The 23,936-nt window shown below is 32.9% G+C and overlaps 1 protein-coding gene across 5 annotated transcripts in view; it reads left to right on the top strand.

The window, feature by feature from the left end:
- Nucleotides 1-23,936, top strand: part of LOC126743880 (D-2-hydroxyglutarate dehydrogenase, mitochondrial) — a 91,523-nt gene that overhangs the window by 48,427 nt on the left and 19,160 nt on the right. Inside the window, exon 1 of one of the 5 annotated variants that reach the window (XM_050451132.1) lies at nucleotides 7,770-7,921. The exons of 1 other annotated variant lie outside the window; for it this stretch is intronic. The gene's annotated coding sequence lies outside the window, so the exon portion shown is untranslated. Of the gene's footprint in view, nucleotides 1-7,769; nucleotides 7,951-9,669; nucleotides 9,815-23,936 lie in introns of those variants that run through there. 3 more of the 5 variants (XM_050451130.1, XM_050451128.1, XM_050451131.1) reach the window with 3 other exon arrangements.

The following is a 23,936-nucleotide window of genomic DNA, read 5'->3' as shown; positions in this document are numbered from 1 at the left end:
TTTATTTTGTTCAATATGCCAAAGGCATGGAAAATGGGATTTTAATCGTCTGGAAACTAGGAACAATTATCTAATTGGGAAAAATCATTTGACTTATATGAACGATATGAAATATGGCTTGAATAAGAATTTCAAAATAATTTCTGGGATATATGTAAGAAATACTGAAGGAAAGAATGCGCATCAAACGTTATTTAGAGGTCGAGCAATATTTTCCAAAATATCAGACTTCCAGTGGGACCAATAAAAATTATTAGTTTTCAAGGTGAAGAGTCACTTTAAAGTCGAATATATTTTTATTAAAATAATTTTTATCAAATATTATTTAGGGTCCAAGCCAGTCCAAGCAATATTTTCCAAAATATCAGACTTCCAGTGGTGACCAAAAATTATTAATTTTCAAAGTGAGGAGTCACTTTAAACCCGAATATCTGGAAAACTACTAGGAATATTTTCATGGAACAAAAAGCATGTTATTAAGAAAATTATTCTCATCATATGTTATTCAGGGTTCAAACCAGTTTAAGCAATATTTTCCAAAATATCAGACTTCCAGTGGGACCAATAAAAATTATTAGTTTTCAAGGTGAGAAGTCACTTTAAAGCCGAATATCTGGAAAACTAATGGGAATATTCTCATGGAACAAAAAGCATATTATTAAAAAAAATAATTTTCATCAAATGTTATTTAAGGTCCAAACAAGTCCAAGCAATATTTTCCAAAATATCAGACTTTCAGTGGTGACCAATAAAAAATATCAATTTTTAAGGTAAGGAGTCACTTTAAAGCCGAATTTCTGAAAAACTACTGGGAAGATTTTCGTGAAATAAAAAGCATGTTATTAAGGAAATGCTCAGTAAATATTATTTAGGGTCTAAGCCAGGCCAAGCAATAATTTTCAAAATACGATTACGATGTAAAAAAAGGTATTTTCCACAAGAGCAATTTTATTCGGATTATCCTAACTTAATTTTAAAGCGTAAAAAATCTCTTGGATGGATGTGAGGAAGGAAAGCTAATTTACCCATCATATGGAAAAAACAAAAAAATTTAGAAGGGGTGATTTGGCTCGACTCATTATAAAAAATGAGCTTAATAAATCCTCTTCCCAGTAGTAAGCTATATTATTATTTGTTAATATGCCCTTAATTTTATTATGATTTTTGTTTATTTTTCAGCATATCAACAGAGCGATTTATAGCTCTTACAAAAGAAATCAACGAAATATTTCTACATGAAAATCCAGAAATTTACTATTAGCCATATATGTCCAATCTACTAGCAAAAAGCCGGTATCCGTAAGCGGAAAGCTGTGGAGTACATAATAATCACTGCGACGGACCTACAGGTCATTGGGCATTTTAACAAAAAAAGGAAAAAATGATCAGCAAACCTTTGATCCATTTTTTACAAGATTTATTTTATTTTAATCAAATTATGACCTATCCTGTTTTTCCCAGGCGCCCTAGAATTTATTATTACACAGATTTATGACGAAATTCTCTAAAATGTATTTTTTATACAAATATATTGATTATTTTTAAATTTTTATGAATATAAATACAAAACATTGTAATAAAAAACTCCATTTCTTATGTTAATTTGATATACAAACCTAAAATAAGTAACCTACACTATATTTAAAATTATAAAACAAATATATAGTATTATTATACACAATTTGTAATAAAATTTTATAGTTGAAATGAAAGAAAATAAAATATATTGTAAAAACAACCTACACTAACGTGTGTATTTAAAATGCACAAATTGTGTTTTTTTCCTGTACATACAATTTTAAAAAAACACTAAGAGTTTGCTTATTTACTAAACAATTATATTAAATGAATATAAAATATTGTGGAATTTAAGTATACAAATAGTGTACTATATATACAATAAAATAAATCAAATTGATACACAATTTGTTGATTATAGAACCACAGTTGTTTAAACACAATAGCATAGAGAAATTCTACACAAATTGATTCTGTACCATTTCCAGAATCAAATTGTATGTAAAATCTATACAATTGTTGAATTTTTATTTACCTATTTTGAAGAATGGTTCAAGCAATATTTTCCAAAATATCAGACTTTTTCTGTGGTGACCAATAAAAATTATTAATTTTCAAGGTGCTTAGTCACTTTAAAGCCATGTTATTAAACAGAAACAGAACGAAAAAAACAGAAACAGAAAGCATGTTATTAAGAAAATAATTCTCATCAAATTTTATGTCGGGTCTAAATCAGTTCAAGCAATATTTTCCAAAATATCAGACTTCCAGTGAGACCAATAAAAATTATTAGTTTTCAAGGTGAGGAGTCACTTTAAACCCGAATATCTGGAAAACTACTGAGAATATTATCATGGAACAAAAAGCATATTATTAAGAAAATATTTTTTTTAATTGTTATTTAGGGTTCAAACCAGTTCAAGCAATATTTCCCAAAGTATCAGAGTTCCAGTGGGACCAATAAAAATTATTAGTTTTCAAGGTGAGGAGTCACTTTAAAGCTGAATATCTGGAAAACTACTGGGAAGATTCACGTGAAATAAAAAGATGTTATTAAGAAAAAAATGCTCACTAAATATTATTTAAGGTCCAAGCCAGTCCAAGCAATAATTTTCGAAATATGACACTTTTTCTGTGGTGACCAATAGAAATTAATAATTGTCAAAGTGAGTAGTCATTTTAAAGTCGAATATCTGAAAAACCACTGGAAATATTCTCATGGAACAAAAAGCATGTTATTAAGAAAATAATTTTCATCAAATGTTATTCAGGGTCCAAACCAGTTCAAGCAATATTTTCCAAAATATCAGACTTCCAGTGGGACCAATAAAAATTATTAGTTTTCAAGGTGAGGAGTCACTTTAAAGCCGAATATCTGGAAAACTACTGGGGATATTTTCATGGAACAAAAAGCGTATTATTAAGAAAAGAATTTTCATCAAATGGTATTCAGGGTACAAACCATTTCAAGCAATATTTTCCAAAATATTAGACTTTCATTGGTGACCAATAAAAATTATTAATTTTGAAGGTGAGGAGTCACTTTAAACCCGAATATCTGGAAAACTACTGAGAATATTATCATGGAACAAAAAGCATATTATTAAGAAAATAATTTTTATCAAATGTTATTAAGGGTCCAAATCAGTTCAAGCAATATTTTTCAAAATATCAGACTTCCAGTAGGACCAATAAAAATTACTAGTTTTCAAGGTGAGGAGTCACTTTAAACCCGAATATCTGAAAAACTACTGAGAATATTATCATGGAACAAAAAGCATATTATTAAGAAAATAATTTTTTTAATTGTTATTTAGGGTTCAAACCAGTTCAAGCAATATTTCCCAAAGTATCAGAGTTCCAGTGGGACCAATAAAAATTATTAGTTTTCAAGGTGAGGAGTCACTTTAAACCCGAATATCTGGAAAACTACTGAGAATATTTTCATGGAACAAAAAGCATATTATTAAGACAAGAATTATCATCAAATTTTATTTAGCGTTTAAGCCAGTCCAAGCAATAATTTTTGAAATATCAGACTTTTTCTGTGGTGCCAATAAAAATTATTAATTTTCAAGGTGAGGAGTTACTTTTAACCCGAATATCTGGAAAACTACTGGGGATATTTTCATGAAACAAAAAGCATATTATTAAGAAAATAATTTTTATCAAATGTTATTCAGGGTCCAAATCAGTTCAAGCAATATTTTTCAAAATATCAGACTTTCTGTGGTGACCAATAAAAATTATTAATTTTCAAGGTGCTTAGTCACTTTAAAGCCGAATATCTGAAAAACTACTGGGGATATTTTCATGGAACAAAAAGCATGTTATTAAGAAAATAATTCTCATCAAATGTTATTTAGGGTCTAAACTAGTTCAAGCAATATTTTCCAAATTATTAGACTTCCAGTGGTGACCAATAAAAAATATTAATTTTGAAGGTGAGGAGTCACTTTAAAGCTGAATATCTGGAAAACTACTGGGAAGATTCTCGTGAAATAAAAAGATGTTATTAAGAAAAAAATGCTCACTAAATATTATTTAAGGTCCAAGCCAGTCCAAGCAATAATTTTCGAAATATGACACTTTTTCTGTGGTGACCAATAAAAATTAATAATTGTCAAAGTGAGTAGTCATTTTAAAGTCGAATATCTGAAAAACTACTGGAAATATTCTCATGGAACAAAAAGCATGTTATTAAGAAAATAATTTTCATCAAATGTTATTCAGGGTCCAAACCAGTTCAAGCAATATTTTCCAAAATATCAGACTTCCAGTGGGACCAATAAAAATTACTAGTTTTCAAGGTGCTTAGTCACTTTAAAGCCGAATATCTGGAAAACTACTGGGGATATTTTCATGGAACAAAAAGCGTATTATTAAGAAAAGAATTTTCATCAAATGATATTCAGGGTACAAACCATTTCAAGCAATATTTTCTAAAATATTAGACTTTCAGTGGTGACCAATAAAAATTATTAATTTTGAAGGTGAGGAGTCACTTTAAACCCGAATATCTGGAAAACTACTGGGGATATTTTCATGGAACAAAAAGCATGTTATTAAGAAAAGATTTTTCATCAAATGGTATTTAGGGTCTAAACTAGTTCAAGCAATATTTTCCAAAATATCAGACTTTCAGTGGTGACCAAAAAAAATTATTCATTTTCAAGGTAAGGAGTCACTTTAACCCTTAACTACTGTAGTGTCGATTTAATAGCGTTACGCATGTAGTGCGGTCATGGTGACCGCAAATATAATTACCGCCAAAAAATATATTTTTGTGTTTTTCATATTGTTTTATTATTTATAATAAATATTAAAAGGTTTTTAATGAAAATCGAAGGTAAACAAACAAAACCAGTCAATATATATATTTTTTTAAATGTTTTTATTTCATAAGGCTTTTTTTTCAAAATTTTACAGTTTTTTTTAAAATAAACATTAAACAAAAAGTAATAATTCTAAAATAATATGGCTTATTTTTTCTTAAAGATAAAGGTATGGAGTTACAAAAAAAAACTTAACATTACATAAACAACATTATCTAAAAAAAAATTGCACATGTTAAAAAAGTTACAAATTATGCCTGCAGTTTATGCAAAGCTTTGTCGAACACTCAACACAAATGGGTTTTGTACACATGTAGCACAAATGAAAAGTTTTTCTTTTTAGTTTTGAAGGACAAGTGTAACACGTTTTCCTTTTTTCCAATTTTTCCATTTCCACCTGTTCCAGACGTTCTTCAGGAATATTTAGAATTCTTTTTATTGTAGACCGTAGATCTCGAGCAATTCTTGGATTATTGGCTCTTCTTTCTAAATGCGGCCTGACTAGCTCATCAGCAAGAATTTTAATAAAGTCGGTTTTTTCCATTACTTTATTGTTCTTATAACTCTGATGAAGAATATAGGCATTTACTCCGCTTATGTCCAAGATTCGGAAAAATATAACCATAGGCCATCTTCTTGTACGGCGACTTGTAGAGTGTTTGGCACATTTTTCATCTATGGCATCTACCCCGCCCTTCGTAGAGTTATAGTAGGTTACAATTTCTGGCTTTTCCGTGCCATCGTCAAATGATGTCGAATGGTGCATGGATGATACGAGAATCACTGCTCTATTTTTTTGTGGAACATATGAAACTAAGGTTACGTCTTTAGTAAAACCAAATAAAGTTCCATCCTTACCAACTTTTCTGTCTTTTTTAGGTAAAAAATCTGGGGGAATCTCTTTTTTATTTTTTTTAACAGTTCCGACATACGTAAGTTTCCGATTCTTTAATTGCTCGACAAGTTCTAAAGAAGTAAACCAGTTATCGGCGGTAATATTTCGATTTGATCCAGCTATTGGTTGTACTAATCTCAATACAGACTGCGTTGGTTTATTAAATTTTTTTAAATGTTCTTCCAAACCAAATCCATCAGAGTCTTTTCCAGTATATATATACCAATTAAAAAAATAGTGTGTACGTGCATCTGTCATACATACGATCTTGATTCCATATTTGCATGGCTTATTGGGCATATACATTTTAAACCTGCACCTTCCTCGAAAAGAGACCAACATCTCATCAATGCAGCAGTTTACTCCCAAAGAATATAGAGTCTGACAATTTTTGATAAACTGATCAAAAAGTTCAGATATTGCAGCAAGTGGATTTTCTTGTTTCCTGATATTTCGGTCTAAAGAATTGTCAAAGCGTAAGCACGCTAATAGAAATGCAAACCTCTGCTTACTCATCACACATCGAAATATTTCTCGTCCAGTGCCATCGGTTGCAAATATTCTGGATATATTTTCATGATTTGACACAAAAATTGCGCTGTAAAATAACAGGCCGATAAAAGCTTTTAACTCAACAATGTCCAAATCTTGATGCTCTGATCTTGATGAATTTTTTAGATTGGCCCTTTGTTTCTTTATTTTCTCATTAGTCCAATGCAAAATAGTTTTTAACATATCATCCGTGATCAGCAAGTTCCAAACTGCAAAAGGTTGTGCTTCATGCCCTAACAGACTAGCGGATCCTCGTAGAGTTGGTAAACGAAGCACAATATTGTGCTTTGGAGTTCGGCTTCGCGATGTAAAGCTCTCAGATGACCACTTGAATCGGTTTTTGCCATAGAAATTTCTTGATTTTTTGGAAGCTTGGTTTACCGGTTCCTCATAATCCTCAGAATCTTCCTGCTCGTCGGTATTGGCAAACTCCTCTTCATCCCCTTCCTGTTCTGTATCAGTGTCATGTTCACTTGGTTCATAAATACTTTCACTGGCACTATCTTCATCACTCTCAATTGCAGTCAACATTTCATTTTCGATTTCATCTAACCACCTTAAACCTGTAGACTCAAAATCAGTATCGCAAAACCGATTTTTTTTTGACGGACCTGGCGCATCATTAGCCATAATAAATTTGAATATTCGTTACAAGCAAAGAATAAAATATTTCACCGTTACTGTACTGCGGTCACTATGACCGCAAAAAAAATTTAACTCGGCGTAACTAAAAAAATAGAGACACAAAACACGACGTACTCGCACTACTTTCTTGAATTGTACTAATTTAAATTTTAAAGGTACAAGGACGCCCAAGGCATTATAACTTGAGAGGGGGCAAATTTTAGAGATCTTGATAAGCGCTGCGGTCATGGTGACCGCACCACAGTAGTTAAGGGTTAAAGCCGAATATCTGGAAAACTACTGGGGATATTTTCATGGAACAAAAAGCATGTTATTAAGAAAATAATTCTCATCAAATGTTATTTAGGGTCTAAACTAGTTCAAGCAATATTTTCCAAAATATCAGACTTCCAGTGGAACCAATAAAACTTATTAATTTTCAAGATGAGGAGTCACTTTAAACCCGAATATCTGGAAAACTACTGGGGATATTCTCGTAAAACAAAAAACATGTTATTAAAGAAAGAATGCTCACCAAATTTTATTTAGGGTTTTTGATTTGTCTCTTGATATGTATCTAATTACTGCTTTAACATATAGATGAGTATATGTAGTTTAGGTTTTTTTCAAATAATTTTTTTAATTGCAGCTACGTTTTCTGAATAATTCATAAATTGTCACTTAGAACAGAACTTATCTGGGCGACTATAAAAATTTGCATGCTCGGCATAACGAAAGGACTTAAAATATAAAAACGTCTACATTACTGCACCGGCTATAATAGTATCGTTCAATTTGCAATGGCGTCATAATAATAATCATTATATTAATGTTATCAACGAAATCCCCTAAAAATAAATTCTTTAACTCTATTTTTAATTTTAAAATTATTTTTTATTATCTAAAAACGAAATATTGCCAGTGATTTCTCGACTGCGGACGGCCAAGGTGAAAAGTGGAATTTATTTGTAATTCAGTGCGAGTGAAACAGAAACAGGTACAAGATTAAAAATATTATGTAAGTAGGTACGTATAATTTAGTTCAATACGTAGTAGTGCGTTTTTTACATTTTTACAGTCGCCCAGACAAGTTCTGCCATAGCGATATAATTTTTGATTTTCTATCGCATATTTTCTATTTTGGGGTTCTACCCCCCTGTATATTTCTTCCTTAAGGTCTTCCTTCCTTCTACTTTTGACATGTTTTCTTTTGCAATATTTAATTTATAATTTAGCTTAACAAGTCAAGTGTTAATAACTAAAAATTGATAAATATTTCAAAATATTAAAAGTTGCACTTTTTAACCCAAATAAGGTTTTCCAACCATATTATATACCAATACAATTGTATAGCCAACAGTACTTGTCTGGGCGACTGTAGACCTTAAAAAACAAACTCTTAAAGCCTCAAAAAGCATAAGCACGAACATAACCTCATAAAGTACTCGATAATGTCAAAGACCTCCTCCCCCCACCGAACGCTTCTCCATTTGACTGACATTATCGCCAGTCGACCCTTATTCGATACGAAAATGGGTCAGTAGGCCCTGACCTTGAAAGCGATGCCGCCGCCTTCGATGGCACGCCGAACGCGCCACGTTGCCAGAGCATCGAAATTTCCCTAATACTCGGTTATACGACTAAAAGGGAAATTTGAGATTAAGTGACATGTGACGTCACTAAGTCTATTTTTTTCTAGTTGGATGGTTTTTTTGGGCTAAAAATGGCGAATAGGCGCCATCTTGCAGAGGATTGGACGTTGCAATCCGAATTATTATTAGGTAAAGTCGGCATAGGAATTTAATTTACTTAAGCAGATTTAAAGAGTATAACTTGAGAAATGTTTCATTAGACCCTAGTTGTTTAGATCCCAGATAACTGGAAGTCTGAACAAGGAAATGGGAAAGTTGATTTACTGCGAAAAAATAAATCAGAGATGTAGCTTTTAATAATCAGATTGATTTAAAATGTCAACAAACAGGTTCATAGTTTGTTGGCAACACTGCAGACATATTTGCTAAAAGTATAGATAACTATTCCCAAAAGTTTAGGTTCAGTAGGTATATATTTTTTCGCCTTTTTGATGTAATAGGGGTACTGTAAATTATATCAAAAATACTGCGGCATCGGGTGCCATCTATCGGATGATACTGAACTAAAGTCGAGATATGTCTATATGTCTAGGCTCTCCTTAAAGTGACGGTTACAGTTTATAAAATGGCGGATGATGAGCGCCATCTTGGGGGCGAAAAGGAAGAGGGTGACATTTGAAATCCAAGGATGGATAGAATGTCCAGCATTTTAAAGTTTTTCACTCTAATCTTTACTTCTTCATCAGGTATCCCAAAATCCAATTAATATTTATATACAAATGCGTTCTATACCCTTTAAAATCAACTGCTTAAACAACCTGTCAAATGTCAATGGAACGTCAAGCTGTATTGTCAACAGCAAAATGTCAAGTTGATATGACAAAAATAATAATATTTCGATACAAAACTATATTAACCACAAATCCTTAACTTGGCAACCTGGTCGCATTTCAATCGAATCGAGACAACACGATGGGGTCGACGACCCCTCCGCTGTTCATTATCACGTCACTATCCCGTCCTCGTTTGTTACCGGTTAAACGAGGGAGTGAGAGAGAGAGAGACGCGAAAAGTTTCATTATCGCACTTGGTAAAGTTTATTGGGGCCCTCGCTGACGTCGTGGTTATGTGAGAAAGTTTGTTTTTTGTTGTTTGTTCTCTCTCTAGGTTATACGAGTTCGATTGGTAATCAGAATTACGTTGGCGCCATTGCGAATTTTTAGTGGAATTTTTGGGTTAGTGGTTGCCCTCACTGTCTGTCAAAAAAATTTCGGTATTATACCTCGTTGACATAACCTGTAAGTGAAATAATGCTTTTTTTGGTTGTAAAGTACTAAAAATGGTAATAAAGAATATTGAAACATTATAATAAACCATTTAATAGAAAAATCTAGTAAGAAACATTAATTGCCCTCTGTGTCAAATATTCGCTTAATATGCCTCTCGCTACTTTTGGCAAATTAATTACAGTGGTAAGATTTTTGAATTCCCGCGACTTTTTTAACGGTCCTCTATGGTATAAAATAATTTTTTTAATGCTGCATTTTGTAGAATTAGGAATCAACAGTATTGCACCTTTATTAATAAAGGATTTATTATTCTGTATAGCCCTAACCTAGAACATAATCAATAACAATAGACACACCCACCATATATTATTAATGCGCAGACTCGTCGTATTTATTATTAGCCAACTGGCAAGCAATATAGACCTCGGGGCCTATCGAATCATAAAAAACCGTATAAACCCGCTTAGACTCTGCCTCATGATGCGCAACCGATTCGGTCCGAAGCACATTCTAAGCGCAGAAGCGACCGCACCCCAGCATAGACTCGTTCAAAAGACACCCCCTTTAGATTTTTTGTCGTTCTAACTAGAAAAACTTACCTGAAGGTCGATGGTGTTTTACACAAATTTTCCACGGAAAACCGTTAAGCGAGAAAAGTTCGTTGACTGACGTATACGCGACTTCTGTGTCTTGGCCCTGTAAAAAGGCCCTCGACGTTGTCGGGCCGGTGGGATTGGCGGCTCGAAGGACCAATTGGAGATTCGGTCCCGGGGAGGTGGGTTCGATGTGATGCCGAAGGTCAGAGGCGCGCCAAGGGGGCTTTTACCTGCACCTGCAAAATGGCCGACTTTCTAATTATGTAAAAAAATATTCTATTCATTTTTAAAGCGGAGGTAGAAGAACGGGCAAAGGGAGATACAGGCGATTCACAGAAAGAAGTACAGTAATTTAAATTTATTATTTAATTTATTTTATATTTTAATTTATAAATACATAAATTAATACGTCTTGCCATAATCGAGTCACGTCATAATAATCTCCATCCTCATCACTCATGCCAATCTAACAAAACGTAATAATTATCAACAGTCAACACTAAATCTTTATAATATAACAAATAAATTATAAATTTTTAAAATTATTTAATTTGTGATTTGTGTGTATATATGTACCTATATATCGTAATTAAAAATAACTTTAGACTAGAGTAATTTTGATTTGAGTATTTTTTAAATATAATTTTGTACCACATTAAGTGGTTTTAATGAATTTTTATGTAAATCTTCCCAGACTAAATTACTTCAATGATTTATATACTGTTAATATAGTTGTTAATTTTATGATATGTTGATCGCATTTTTTTTTACAATGATACCAAGAAACCTGTGACAAATTAACCTCAGTTGATTGCAGTTTAATATTACCAAGAAACTTAAATTTAAAATAGTCTTTTATCTTTCCTAATACTTATTTTGTAACATGTTTTCTTGACTAATTCCAGGCAGTTGATAAAGTCATTATTACAATCCTGTGTCACTCTCTCTCTCTCTCAAGTGCCTTTGGGGGATAAATGAATAAAGGGAACTATAAAGACAAAAGAGGATTGTGCCTTTGGATGCAGTTCTCTCTCTCTAAAGTGCCTGGAAGAAATATATAATTATTGACTAATTCCAGGCAGTTAATAATAAAGTCATTATTACAATTCTTACATTCTTGTGACACTCTCTCTTTGTCTCTCTCTGTTTCAGGTGCCTGTGAGAGATAAATAAATAAAGGGAAAAATATAAAGACAAAAGAGGATTAAGCCTTTGGATGCAGTTCTCTCTCTCTCTCTAGTGCCTTGAAGAAAAATATAATTATTGACTAATTCCAGGCAGTTAATAAAGTCATTCTTACAATCCTTACAATCTTGTAACACTCTCTCTTTGTCTCTCTCTTTTTCAAGTGCCTGTGAGGGATAAATAAATAAAGGGAAAAATATAAAGACAAAAGAAGATTATGCCTTTGGATGTAGTTCTCTTTCTCTCTCTAGTGCCTTGAAGAAATATATAATTACAATCTTGTGACACTCTCTCTTTGTCTCTCTCTCTTTCAAGTGCCTGTGAGGGATAAATAAGTAGAGGAAAAAAATAAAGACAAAAGAGGATTATGCCTTTGAATACAGTTCCCTCTATCTCTCTCTCTCTCTCTCTCTCTCTCTAGTGCCTTGAAGAAATATTTAATTACAATCTCGTGACACTCTCTCTTTGTCTCTCTCTCTTTCAACTGCCTGTGAGGAATAAATAAATAAAGGGAAAAATATAAAGACAAAAGAGGATTATGCCTTTGGATGCAGTTCTCTCTCTCTCTCTAGTGCCTTGAAGAAATATATAATTATTGCCTAATTCAAAGACAAAAGAGGATTATGCCTTTGGATACAGTTCCCTCTATCTCTCTCTCTCTCTCTCTAGTGCCTTGTAGAAATATATAATTACAATCTTGTGACACTCTCTCTTTGTCTCCCTCTCTTTTAAGTGCCTGTGAGGGATAAATAAATAGAGGAAAAAAATAAAGACAAAAGAGGATTATGCCTTTGGATACAGTTCCCTCTATCTCTCTCTCTCTCTCTAGTGCCTTGTAGAAATATATAATTACAATCTTGTGACACTCTCTCTTTGTCTCCCTCTCTTTTAAGTGCCTGTGAGGGATAAATAAATAGAGGAAAAAAATAAAGACAAAAGAGGATTATGCCTTTGGATACAGTTCCCTCTATCTCTCTCTCTCTCTAGTGCCTTGTAGAAATATATAATTACAATCTTGTGACACTCTCTCTTTGTCCCTCTCTCTTTCAAGTGCCTGTGAGGGATAAATAAATAGAGGAAAAAAATAAAGACAAAAGAGGATTATGCCTTTGGATACAGTTCCCTCTATCTCTCTCTCTCTCTAGTGCCTTGTAGAAATATATAATTACAATCTTGTGACACTCTCTCTTTGTCTCCCTCTCTTTTAAGTGCCTGTGAGGGATAAATAAATAGAGGAAAAAAATAAAGACAAAAGAGGATTATGCCTTTGGATACAGTTCCCTCTATCTCTCTCTCTCTCTAGTGCCTTGTAGAAATATATAATTACAATCTTGTGACACTCTCTCTTTGTCTCCCTCTCTTTTAAGTGCCTGTGAGGGATAAATAAATAGAGGAAAAAAATAAAGACAAAAGAGGATTATGCCTTTGGATACAGTTCCCTCTATCTCTCTCTCTCTCTAGTGCCTTGTAGAAATATATAATTACAATCTTGTGACACTCTCTCTTTGTCCCTCTCTCTTTCAAGTGCCTGTGAGGGATAAATAAATAGAGGAAAAAAATAAAGACAAAAGAGGATTATGCCTTTGGATACAGTTCTCTCTGTGTCTCTCTCTCTCTCTCAAGTGCCTTGAAGAAATATATAATTACAATCTTGTGACACTCTCTCTTTGTCTCCCTCTCTTTTAAGTGCCTGTGAGGGATAAATAAATAGAGGAAAAAAATAAAGACAAAAGAGGATTATGCCTTTGGATACAGTTCCCTCTATCTCTCTCTCTCTCTAGTGCCTTGTAGAAATATATAATTACAATCTTGTGACACTCTCTCTTTGTCTCCCTCTCTTTTAAGTGCCTGTGAGGGATAAATAAATAGAGGAAAAAAATAAAGACAAAAGAGGATTATGCCTTTGGATACAGTTCCCTCTATCTCTCTCTCTCTCTAGTGCCTTGTAGAAATATATAATTACAATCTTGTGACACTCTCTCTTTGTCTCCCTCTCTTTTAAGTGCCTGTGAGGGATAAATAAATAGAGGAAAAAAATAAAGACAAAAGAGGATTATGCCTTTGGATACAGTTCCCTCTATCTCTCTCTCTCTCTAGTGCCTTGAAGAAATATATAATTACAATCTTGTGACACTCTTTCTTTGTCTCTGTCTCTTTCAAGTGCCTGTGAGGGATAAATAAATAAAGGGAAAAATATAAAGACAAAAGAGGATTATGCCTTTGGATGCAGTTCTCTCTCTCTCTCTCTAGTGCCTTGTAAAAATATATAATTACAATCTTGTGACACTCTCTCTTTGTCCCTCTCTCTTTCAAGTGCCTGTGAGGGATAAATAAATAGAGGAAAAAAATAAAGACAAAAGAGGATTATGCCTTTGGATACAGTTCCCTCTATCTCTCTCTCTCTCTAGTGCCTTGTAGAAATATATAATTACAATCTTGTGACACTCTCTCTTTGTCTCCCTCTCTTTTAAGTGCCTGTGAGGGATAAATAAATAGAGGAAAAAAATAAAGACAAAAGAGGATTATGCCTTTGGATACAGTTCCCTCTATCTCTCTCTCTCTCTAGTGCCTTGTAGAAATATATAATTACAATCTTGTGACACTCTCTCTTTGTCCCTCTCTCTTTCAAGTGCCTGTGAGGGATAAATAAATAGAGGAAAAAAATAAAGACAAAAGAGGATTATGCCTTTGGATACAGTTCTCTCTGTGTCTCTCTCTCTCTCTCAAGTGCCTTGAAGAAATATATAATTATTGATTAATTCCAGGCAGTTAATAAAGTCATTCTTACAATCCTTACAATCTTGTGACACTCTCTCTTTGTCTCTCTCTCTTTCAAGTCCCTGTGAGGAATAAATAAATAAAGGGAAAAAATAAAGACAAAAGAGGATTATGCCTTTGGATACAGTTCCCTCTGTCTCTCTCTCTCTCTCTCTCTCAAGTGCCTTGAAGAAATATATAATTATTGATTAATTCCAGGCAGTTAATAAAGTCATTCTTAGAATCTTGTGACACTCTCTCTTTGTCTCTCTCTCTTTCAAGTGCCTGTGAGGGATAAATAAATAGAGGAAAAAAATAAAGACAAAAGAGGATTATGTCTTTGGATACAGTTCTCTCTCTCTCTAGTGCCTTGAAGAAATATAGAATTATTGACTAATTCCAGGCAGTTAATAAAGTCATTCTTACAATCTTGTGACACTCTCTCTTTGTCTCTCTCTCTTTCGACTGCCTGTGAGGAATAAATAAATAAAGGGAAAAATATAAAGACAAAAGAGGATTATGCCTTTTGATACAGTCCCCTCTGTCGCTCTCTCTCTCTCTCTCTCAAGTGCCTTGAAGAAATATATAATTATTGACTAATTCCAGGCAGTTAATAAAGTCATTCTTACAATCTTGTGACATTCTTTCTTTGTCTCTCTCTCTTTCAAGTACCTGTGAGGAATAAATAAATAAAGGGAAAAATATAAAGACAAAAGAGGATTATGCCTTTGGATGCGGTTCTCTCTCTCTCTCTCTAGTGCCTTTTGATACAGTCCCCTCTGTCTCTCTCTCTCTCCCTCTCTCAAGTGCCTTGAAGAAATATATAATTGTTGACTAATTCCAGGCAGTTAATAAAGTCATTCTTACAATCTTGTGACACTCTTTCTTTGTCTCTCTCTCTTTCAACTGCCTGTGAGGAATAAATAAATAAAGGGAAAAATATAAAGACAAAAGAGGATTATGCCTTTTGATACAGTCCCCTCTGTCGCTCTCTCTCTCTCTCTCTCTCAAGTGCCTTGAAGAAATATATAATTATTGATTAATTCCAGGCAGTTAATAAAGTCATTCTTACAATCTTGTGACACTCTCTCTTTGTCTCTCTCTCTTTCAACTGCCTGTGAGGAATAAATAAATAAAGGGAAAAATATAAAGACAAAAGAGGATTATGCCTTTTGATACAGTCCCCTCTGTCGCTCTCTCTCTCTCTCTCTCTCAAGTGCCTTGAAGAAATATATAATTATTGATTAATTCCAGGCAGTTAATAAAGTCATTCTTACAATCTTGTGACAATCTCTCTTTGTCTCTCTCTCTTTCAAATGCCTGTGCGGAATAAATAAATAAAGGGAAAAATATAAAGACAAAAGAGGATTATGCCTTTTGATACAGTCCTCTCTGTCTCTCTCTCTCTCTCTCTCTCTCTCTCTCTCTCTCAAGTGCCTTGAAGAAATATATAATTGTTGACTAATTCCAGGCAGTTAATAAAGTCATTCTTACAATCTTGTGACACTCTCTCTTTGTCTCTCTCTCTTTCAACTGCCTGTGAGGAATAAATAAATAAAGGGAAAAATATAAAGACAAAAGAGGATTATGCCTTTGGATACAGTTCTCTCTGTCTCTCTCTCTCTCTCTCTCTCTCTCTCTCTCAAGTGCCTTGAAGAAATATTTAATTATTGACTAATTCCAGGCAATTGATAAAGTCATTCTTACAATCTTGTGACACTCTCTCTTTGTCTCTCTCTCTTTCAACTGCCTGTGAGGAATAAATAAATAAAAGGAAAAATATAAAGACAAAAGAGGATTATGCCTTTGGATGCAGTTCTCTCTCTCTCTCTAGTACCTTGAAGAAATATATAATTACAATCTTGTGACACTCTTTCTTTGTCTCTCTCTCTTTCAAGTGCCTGTGAGGGATAAATAAATAATAAATTGTTGACTTTTGAAGCTTCCAGAACATATAGCGACCGTGTCATCTCCATCATCTTCAGTGATATTACTGAACCATTGTTAATAATAATATTAGTAAGTGAATTAATATATGTTATGAAAATTATGGGCCCTGAGGAATATCATTCCTGATATACGTACGTTCACTATTAATTAATCCCACAGAACACAAATATATAGAGAAGTGGTGGTTGCATACAAACTGATAGAAATTCTTCTGACAAGTCAGCTAGCGTCCTTTCGCTTGGCAACGGAAACTGTTGTAACTAACTTGACAGTTTGACGTAACTAATTGGACCAATCAAAATGGTAGAAAGGCGTGGGCAAATTAAGGCGGAAAATTCAACTTATGTTATCATTTAGCAAACACCTAATTATAAAGGTTACTTTTCGATTAGTTGTTGCTGCATCAGATATTGATCAAGATAAGATAAAATTCTGCAGCTTTATTTCACATACAATAAACGAGTTCAATAGTGAACCACATATTACCAATTTCGAAATGGAAATAAAACAATGTTTTTCTTTAATACATTTATTATTTAATTTTCCTTAAAAATATATAAAAAAAAATAAAATAAAATTATATACATAATATACAATAATTCATTATAATAGATATTATATAAATTAGAATTAATCTAAAAATGTTTCCAAACAGATTAGAAAATATTGTGAAGATTTTTGTGTTATTTTCTTATCATACATGTAAAGACATTACCAGTAGGATAATAATATCCCTATTTTATTAACACACAGATTCTATTATAGAGGATAATAATATATTAATAATAAATGTTTTTTATTTGCAAAAATACAATACACAAAATGTTTATAAATGTAGTGCATAACTATAAATGCAAATAAAAGGCCGACAAACTCAAATTTTAATCAACTTCAAATTACATTTCATTTCACATTTTCTTACCGGACACCTGGAATTGCTGCAAATCAATTAAAATATGAATTGAGAATAACTTTTCAGGGAACAAAATTATTGATTTAAAATAGCATGAAGCATCCTTAAACCAATCCCAACCCACGCCTCCAGCATACGTTGAAATAAAAAACAAACTCAAATGATGATCAGTCAAAGTCAACAACGTCATTTCTGTCAGCTCCTGTCAATTTTACCAAGCAAGATGGCCGACATACAAGCCTCATACACGTGATTAATCCTGTGAAGAAAAATTAACTAATCCCCCCAATTAATGAATTCCCTCCCCCCATAACTACTGATCCCCACCAAAAACTTTTAAAATAACTTAACATTCATTGGCCGACGCACATACATTCAATATAATCTCATTATAATCGCAATGTCGTTGATTGGGAGCAGCTTTTGGCGGAGCGCGGGGGGGGGGGACCTCGGTCGATCTCGTGGCGGTGCGCGCGGTCCGCGTCTAAAAAGGGGCAGGGGGAGAGAGGCGGAGCCATGGGGGGCGCAGGTGCGCCCGCTTGAACGCACATCGGCCATGCTCTATACGGATTTAAGGCGGACGTTTGGGGGGGATGGGCGCAATGTCGGCGCAGGGACGTAGAATAGAGGGAACATTTTAACAAATGGAATACTGAGAACGGAATACTGGAAGACCGATGTGTAGGGGAAACATTGGCTTTAGAAGCTGAAAATGCTCTACAGTCAACTGATATATCAAATAAGACCATTTTAAGAGCAAGAATAATTTCCTTTTTAAATCAAAACTGTTTCCTTAACAATAAACAAAAAATAAATCAAAACAACAACAAAATATTAAGATCAATAAAAAAGAAAAGAGATCCCACAGGTTCATTCTTTAATAAATTAAGAAAAGTCTTAGACATGACCTCGCTAACCTTAGCATGTTTTAATTCAACAAAACAAAAACTATATCTCATGAATTCAAAATAATCATAAATAAAAGCTAAAGGTGTTACAGGTAGGTGTATAATATATGGCTCACTCAATAGGACGTTTAATTAATTCATAAATCCAGAAATAGAACTACTTCTACTCCAGTTTGATTAAAAATTATTCGAATAATGAACTTCAGTGTTGCCAGTTTGATTTTGCAAGGGGTAATAGAATGTCCAATGAAAAGGTAACAGATTTGAAAAAAAGGTAATAACTTTTCAAAAAAGTAGTGATTGTTGGGTTAGGCATATTCTGGGCTCGAATCTATATTTAGTTTAAAAAATAAATAAATTTTGACAGTTTAACGGATGCCGATATGAAACGGAAACATTAAACCATCATGCGCGAAGAAAAAGACGCCTATTATAAAGTGTACTACCATTCAGTTTTTGCAGTTAAGTATCTCATATATCAAATTGTTTGGTTCGAGGAGTGGTGTAATATGTTTCTTTATCCCTACTTCATGGCTTGGTGTTTATTTAATCCGAGGTTATCTACATTTTCAAATTCAAATTCTTCTAGCAAGATGAGGTGGTCCATTAATATAAATGGTAGATTGTGCTCATGTAAGAATCCCACTAATTTATATTCAGCTCTTTTAACACCCCTTAATGTCTTTATTTCATTATTATTCAAAAATGTGGTTATTTGTGGAGCTTTTTTTATATTTGCTATATGAGAAGCTATATTTTTCTCTGCTTTTTTTATATTTGCTATATGAGAAGACCTCTTCTTGTGACGCTCAAGATGAGTCAATTCACTCTTTAAAACAATATTGCATACTTTGCAAAAAGCTAATCCTTCTGCATTCACATCCAAAAAATTATATTTTTGCTTCCATTCCACCTTGAACTTTTGTTTATAGGTTTTTTTTCCATTTTTGATTTCGGCAATGGCATTTCTTCATTTTCAGTTGAAGATGAAAGCTCACACTGAGAAACATTTGCCTTGGATGTGGATGGCTGTGGATCTTGTGGGGGTGGATTTTGCATTGGGACCGTTGGTTTTGCTTTTTTAATAAGGAATCTAAAATAATTGTAAATTGAAAATAAACAACTCGCTACCTTTTTTTCTTACCTGTCCATACTAATTAAAAATTAAGGCAAACAGTATAAATTGATTCAAAAGGCAGTCACGGGAACTCGGCTTAATAGAAAATCTTCACTTAACTTAACCTTCTCAAATTTGCAAAATCAAAAGATAAAAAAAACAAATAATGAAATAATAAAAATATTGACATTCTGACATAAATGACACATGACTTAGTAATGACAGTCGACGGACGTGCTTGACAATTAACATATGCTAGGATGTCGCCTCAGGAGTCGACGCATCGACGAGTCAAAGCGTGGCGCGTCGCCACCGCTTCTTTGGCGTGCGAATTTCAAATAATCAGGAGTCGAAATATGAACTCAATTCATTATGTAGGTTGAGCGCTTTTATTTTTTTTTTTAAAGGTAATAGGTAATAGATTTTAGCAAATGGTAACAAGGTAATAAAAGTTTTGAAAAAGTAATAGATTTATTACAATTGTAATAGACTGGCAACCCTGATGAACTTAAGCTATATAAGCTTTAACACTTGTGCCCTACATATTATATACACGTTTGGCGAGTTGAATCTTACGGATTGAGTTTTAATGTATTAGACCTAATAGATAGAGATTAGACAGAGAACGACTGCATCGGTAACCTCCCACCGATAGCGACGCCGATTCTCCGTACCGCTCGCAATGTGAATTTAATTTCGGCTTGCTCGAAGTGATGTTTAGCAAGCGTTTGGAGATGGGTAGGTTAGCCTCGAATCAAGTATTGAAATTTTACGCGCACACGAAAAATAAAAATTTTATGTTGTTTTTTAACGTGCTTATAATCGCAAGTCAAAAAAACAACTTTAATATGCTCAAATCTTAAAAACCTTTGGTGAAAACTAAATACAATATTCTAAAATAAAAATAACTCTTAAACAAAATAATAATTCTAAATAAATGGATTATTTAATAAGGTGTTCAAACACACCTCCTTGTTGGGCTTCACAGTATTCCAACCTGTCGTAATATTCTCTACGTACATTGGCAAATATTTCAGGTGTAATGGACCTAGAAATATTAATAATTCTAAGTCGCAATTCGTCCAAATTAATAGCTCTTTCATGTCGGTGTTGGTAAAGAATTTCCGTCAAAGTTGGAGATCGCGGACGCCATGGTTTGGTACCTCTTGTGGAAATAAGCCGTTCAGGAAAAGTGTTTGTTAAATAGTCCTGCACTTGTCTAGCGTTGTGAGCGGGACATCCGTCTTGTTGAAACCAAATTTTCTCAAAATTAACATCCAAGTTTCGTACACCGGGTGTAATATTTTGTTGCAATAAAAGTAAATATCTCTTAGAGTTTAAGGTACCATCAATAACAAAGGCCCTACAATGTGATTGGTAAAATACCAGCCCAACATTTACCTTTTGCGGGTATTGAGTTCGTAATGGTACACTCAAATGTAGATTTTCCCGAGACCAATATCTCACGACTGAAGAATTATGTCGACCTAGAAGAGAAAAAGATGACTCATCTGTAAATAAAATATTACTTGTGAAGTCGTCATTTTGATTAATTTTTTCTCTTAAGGTTTCACCAAACTCCAAGCGTTTTATTTGATCTTTTGGAAAAATTTCTTGGGTGTTTTTAATTTTATAGGCTTTGTACTTATTTCTTTTCAAAATATCACGCACTGTACGCAGTGGCGAAGCGTACGAGTAGACAAGGTAGACACTGTCTACCCAAAATTATCCAGTTATTTGTCATTAATTTATTACGTAATTATTTCATCTAATTGTGGAATTACAATTTTAAAAAAATTAACACAGAGCGTAGTCGCTCCTTACTATTATTATATAGTATCTAAACGGCTATAATATCTATCTATCTATAATATCTAAGGCGCGCCCCGCCTGACGCACCAATTAAAATAAAAATGCAGGGCTGACACCCAATTATTGTATACGAGCCCCAAAAGGACACATTGATGTTTGTCTTCCGAAATTTAGAGCAATTAATCGAACCATATACGCATCAAGTAGGTGGCAGAGGTCCGGCCGCATCAGCATTCAGCCAATTACGTATGCGAAATTTACTCGCGGAAAAGACATTCGAGCTTTTGTCTATTGAAGTCGACCAGCTATTTTATTATGCTGTTGAGGGTTATTGTTTATGGACACGCTTGATCTGGTCGGCGCAATACATCTTAAGTTTTTTTAGTGGTTATTTATGAACGACTGTTCGATATTGGCAATTGTATTTTAGTTGTGTTTTTATTTGTCTTTAATTAATTTTAAAATAATGGATATTACGGATTTATAAGTTATAGTTATACCTATGTTGTGTTTTTTTGTAAGTAGTATTTATTTTTATTTATCTATCTTTTTTTTACTGCTAGTAGTAATTATTTTATTCTTTTTTATATCACTACATAATTTTTCTCTTTGAGTTAATATTTCAGGCGCTTTCATTCTCTATTTTATTAAAATGAATAATATTGAATTAAGATTTTTTTCTAATTAACGATTTTTATTGTTTGTCTACCCGAAAAAAAAGTTCACGCTTCGCCACTGACTGTACGACTTGGAAGATCAAGTTCTTCAGAAATTTGGGAGCTAGAACAAGGTTCACTTACTTCCACAAAAGCACACACCTTGACCTCCTTTTCAATCCTAGCGTCAGGTGTTCGACGAGGTTCCTGATCGCCACTAGAACATTTTGCACACCGATTTACACATCCCCACTGCTCAAACTTATGCCAGATATTATAAATTGTTTTAGCAGTAGGGACTTGCTGATCAGGATATGCAAATATAAAACGGCCGACAACTTCTTCTGCACTATCCGCATGACAATACCATTTAATGATATTAATCTTTTGATCAATAGTGAAAACGATTTTTATTTTATTACTGTATCCGTCTTCGTACCAAATGTTGAAATAAATTGTAAACATGATCGGCTAACACGTACATAGGTATGCGAGTAATTGCAACCGAACTTTAACCGGACTGATAAGCGCAACGACGACGCGATAGCCGCCCAGGGTGGAGCCAAGTTTGTTCTCGCTCTACTCCGTCTCCTTCTTACACATTACGCAAAAATCATATTCGAAATTCTTCAACCGCCGAACGTGTATACACACTTTTGCGATGCATTTAGTGATTCCTTTTATGACATAAGAAATTAGCTTTGCTAAATTTAATTAATAAAAGCATAATTCCCAAATTCTATGAAAACTTTTATAAAAACCTTTAGACATTAAGTTTTACTATCTAACCTATAAACTTAGGTATACACTGGTAAAACGCACATTGTAAATTTACATAACATTACGTTGGCAATTTGTTACCACAATATGTTGTGTAAAATTACATTCCTTATGTAAATATTAAATGGGTACACAATAAACAATGTAATTTTTTGATGTGATTATACACTAACCATTATGCAGAAATTTACAGAGTAGATTATGTACGTTTCTAAAGTAAACTTACGATATAAATTACGTAATAAATTTATGTAAATTTACCGAGCTGGCTAGGTAAAAGTAAATATTAAAATGCGAATTTCTTTATTAAAAATCATATGTATCCGATGTGAATTTACACAAAGCTTATTTATGTAAATTTACGTAGTTTTCCAGGTAAAATTAAATAGTAAATGTATTTTTTTGGAAATTTTTCGTTATGTAATATAAAATTACATACGAATTATAGGTAATAATATGACAATATAAATAAAATACCTACTGTAAAATATTTAACAAAATAAGTGTATTTCTAAAAGGCACATTCACATAACATTAGACATATCAAAAAATTTTCAAAAGTCACTTTTTAACTACGTACACTGAAAAAAATGATTGTAAATTTACTTTTTAAGTTTACAGAAACTTCAGTAGTGTTACAACAATTATTCAGTAAAATTAAAATATTTTGTAATAAACCAAGTATTTACTAAAATTCCTAATAAACTTGTGTAAATTTAAATCACTTTGTGAAACTTATAAGCAATATTACATTAGATTTGTAAAATTACCGAAGAAAGTTGCAAAATCACATTCATATTATAAAATCACATAAAATTTGTAATTATTTTTACTATTATAATGTAAAATTATAAGTTTTTTGTAAATTTATACCTTAATTCTTAAATTTACCTTGGCTATGTAAATCGCGGCCAATGAGAGTGCGTGTTTACGCGTCCCCAAGCGATTCCGAAATTTTCAACGTAAATGACGACTCAGTCAAAGTTTACTGAATAAAATACTTTATTAGTATTTTATTCAGTAAACTTTGACTCAGTTATTATTTTCGACTTACGACAGGTAATAAAGAATTTTGTGCTAGTCCTTCTGTTTTTCTTTATTGTTTCTTGGTGCCTATAAGTATCAGGTAAGTTAAATATTTACATTAATACCTGTTAACAATGATTACTTGTCAAATTGCCTGACTGGTCAGGTTGCCAATTTCCATATAATCTGTGCGTGGTCCTTTATGAAAATGTCTTATTACCTATTAGTATGCATTTAGTATAGATTTTCAGCAAGTAAAGGTTATATAAACTTGTAATAGAAAACTTGTAAACTAATAATGTTAATGATTTATATTTACCGGTATAATAAACGGTATTAAAAAGCTATATTTAATGCCATTTGGAGCCAAATAACTAAAATTTTAATAACAAAAAATAAACTAAATAATATAAATAAACTTTTATCATAAC

This window comes from Anthonomus grandis, chromosome 13 (assembly GCF_022605725.1).
Source record: "Anthonomus grandis grandis chromosome 13, icAntGran1.3, whole genome shotgun sequence".
NCBI classification, from domain to species: domain Eukaryota; kingdom Metazoa; phylum Arthropoda; class Insecta; order Coleoptera; family Curculionidae; genus Anthonomus; species Anthonomus grandis.
The sequence above is the reverse complement of the archived record's forward strand: the minus strand, read 5'-3'. Positions and strand labels throughout refer to the sequence as shown.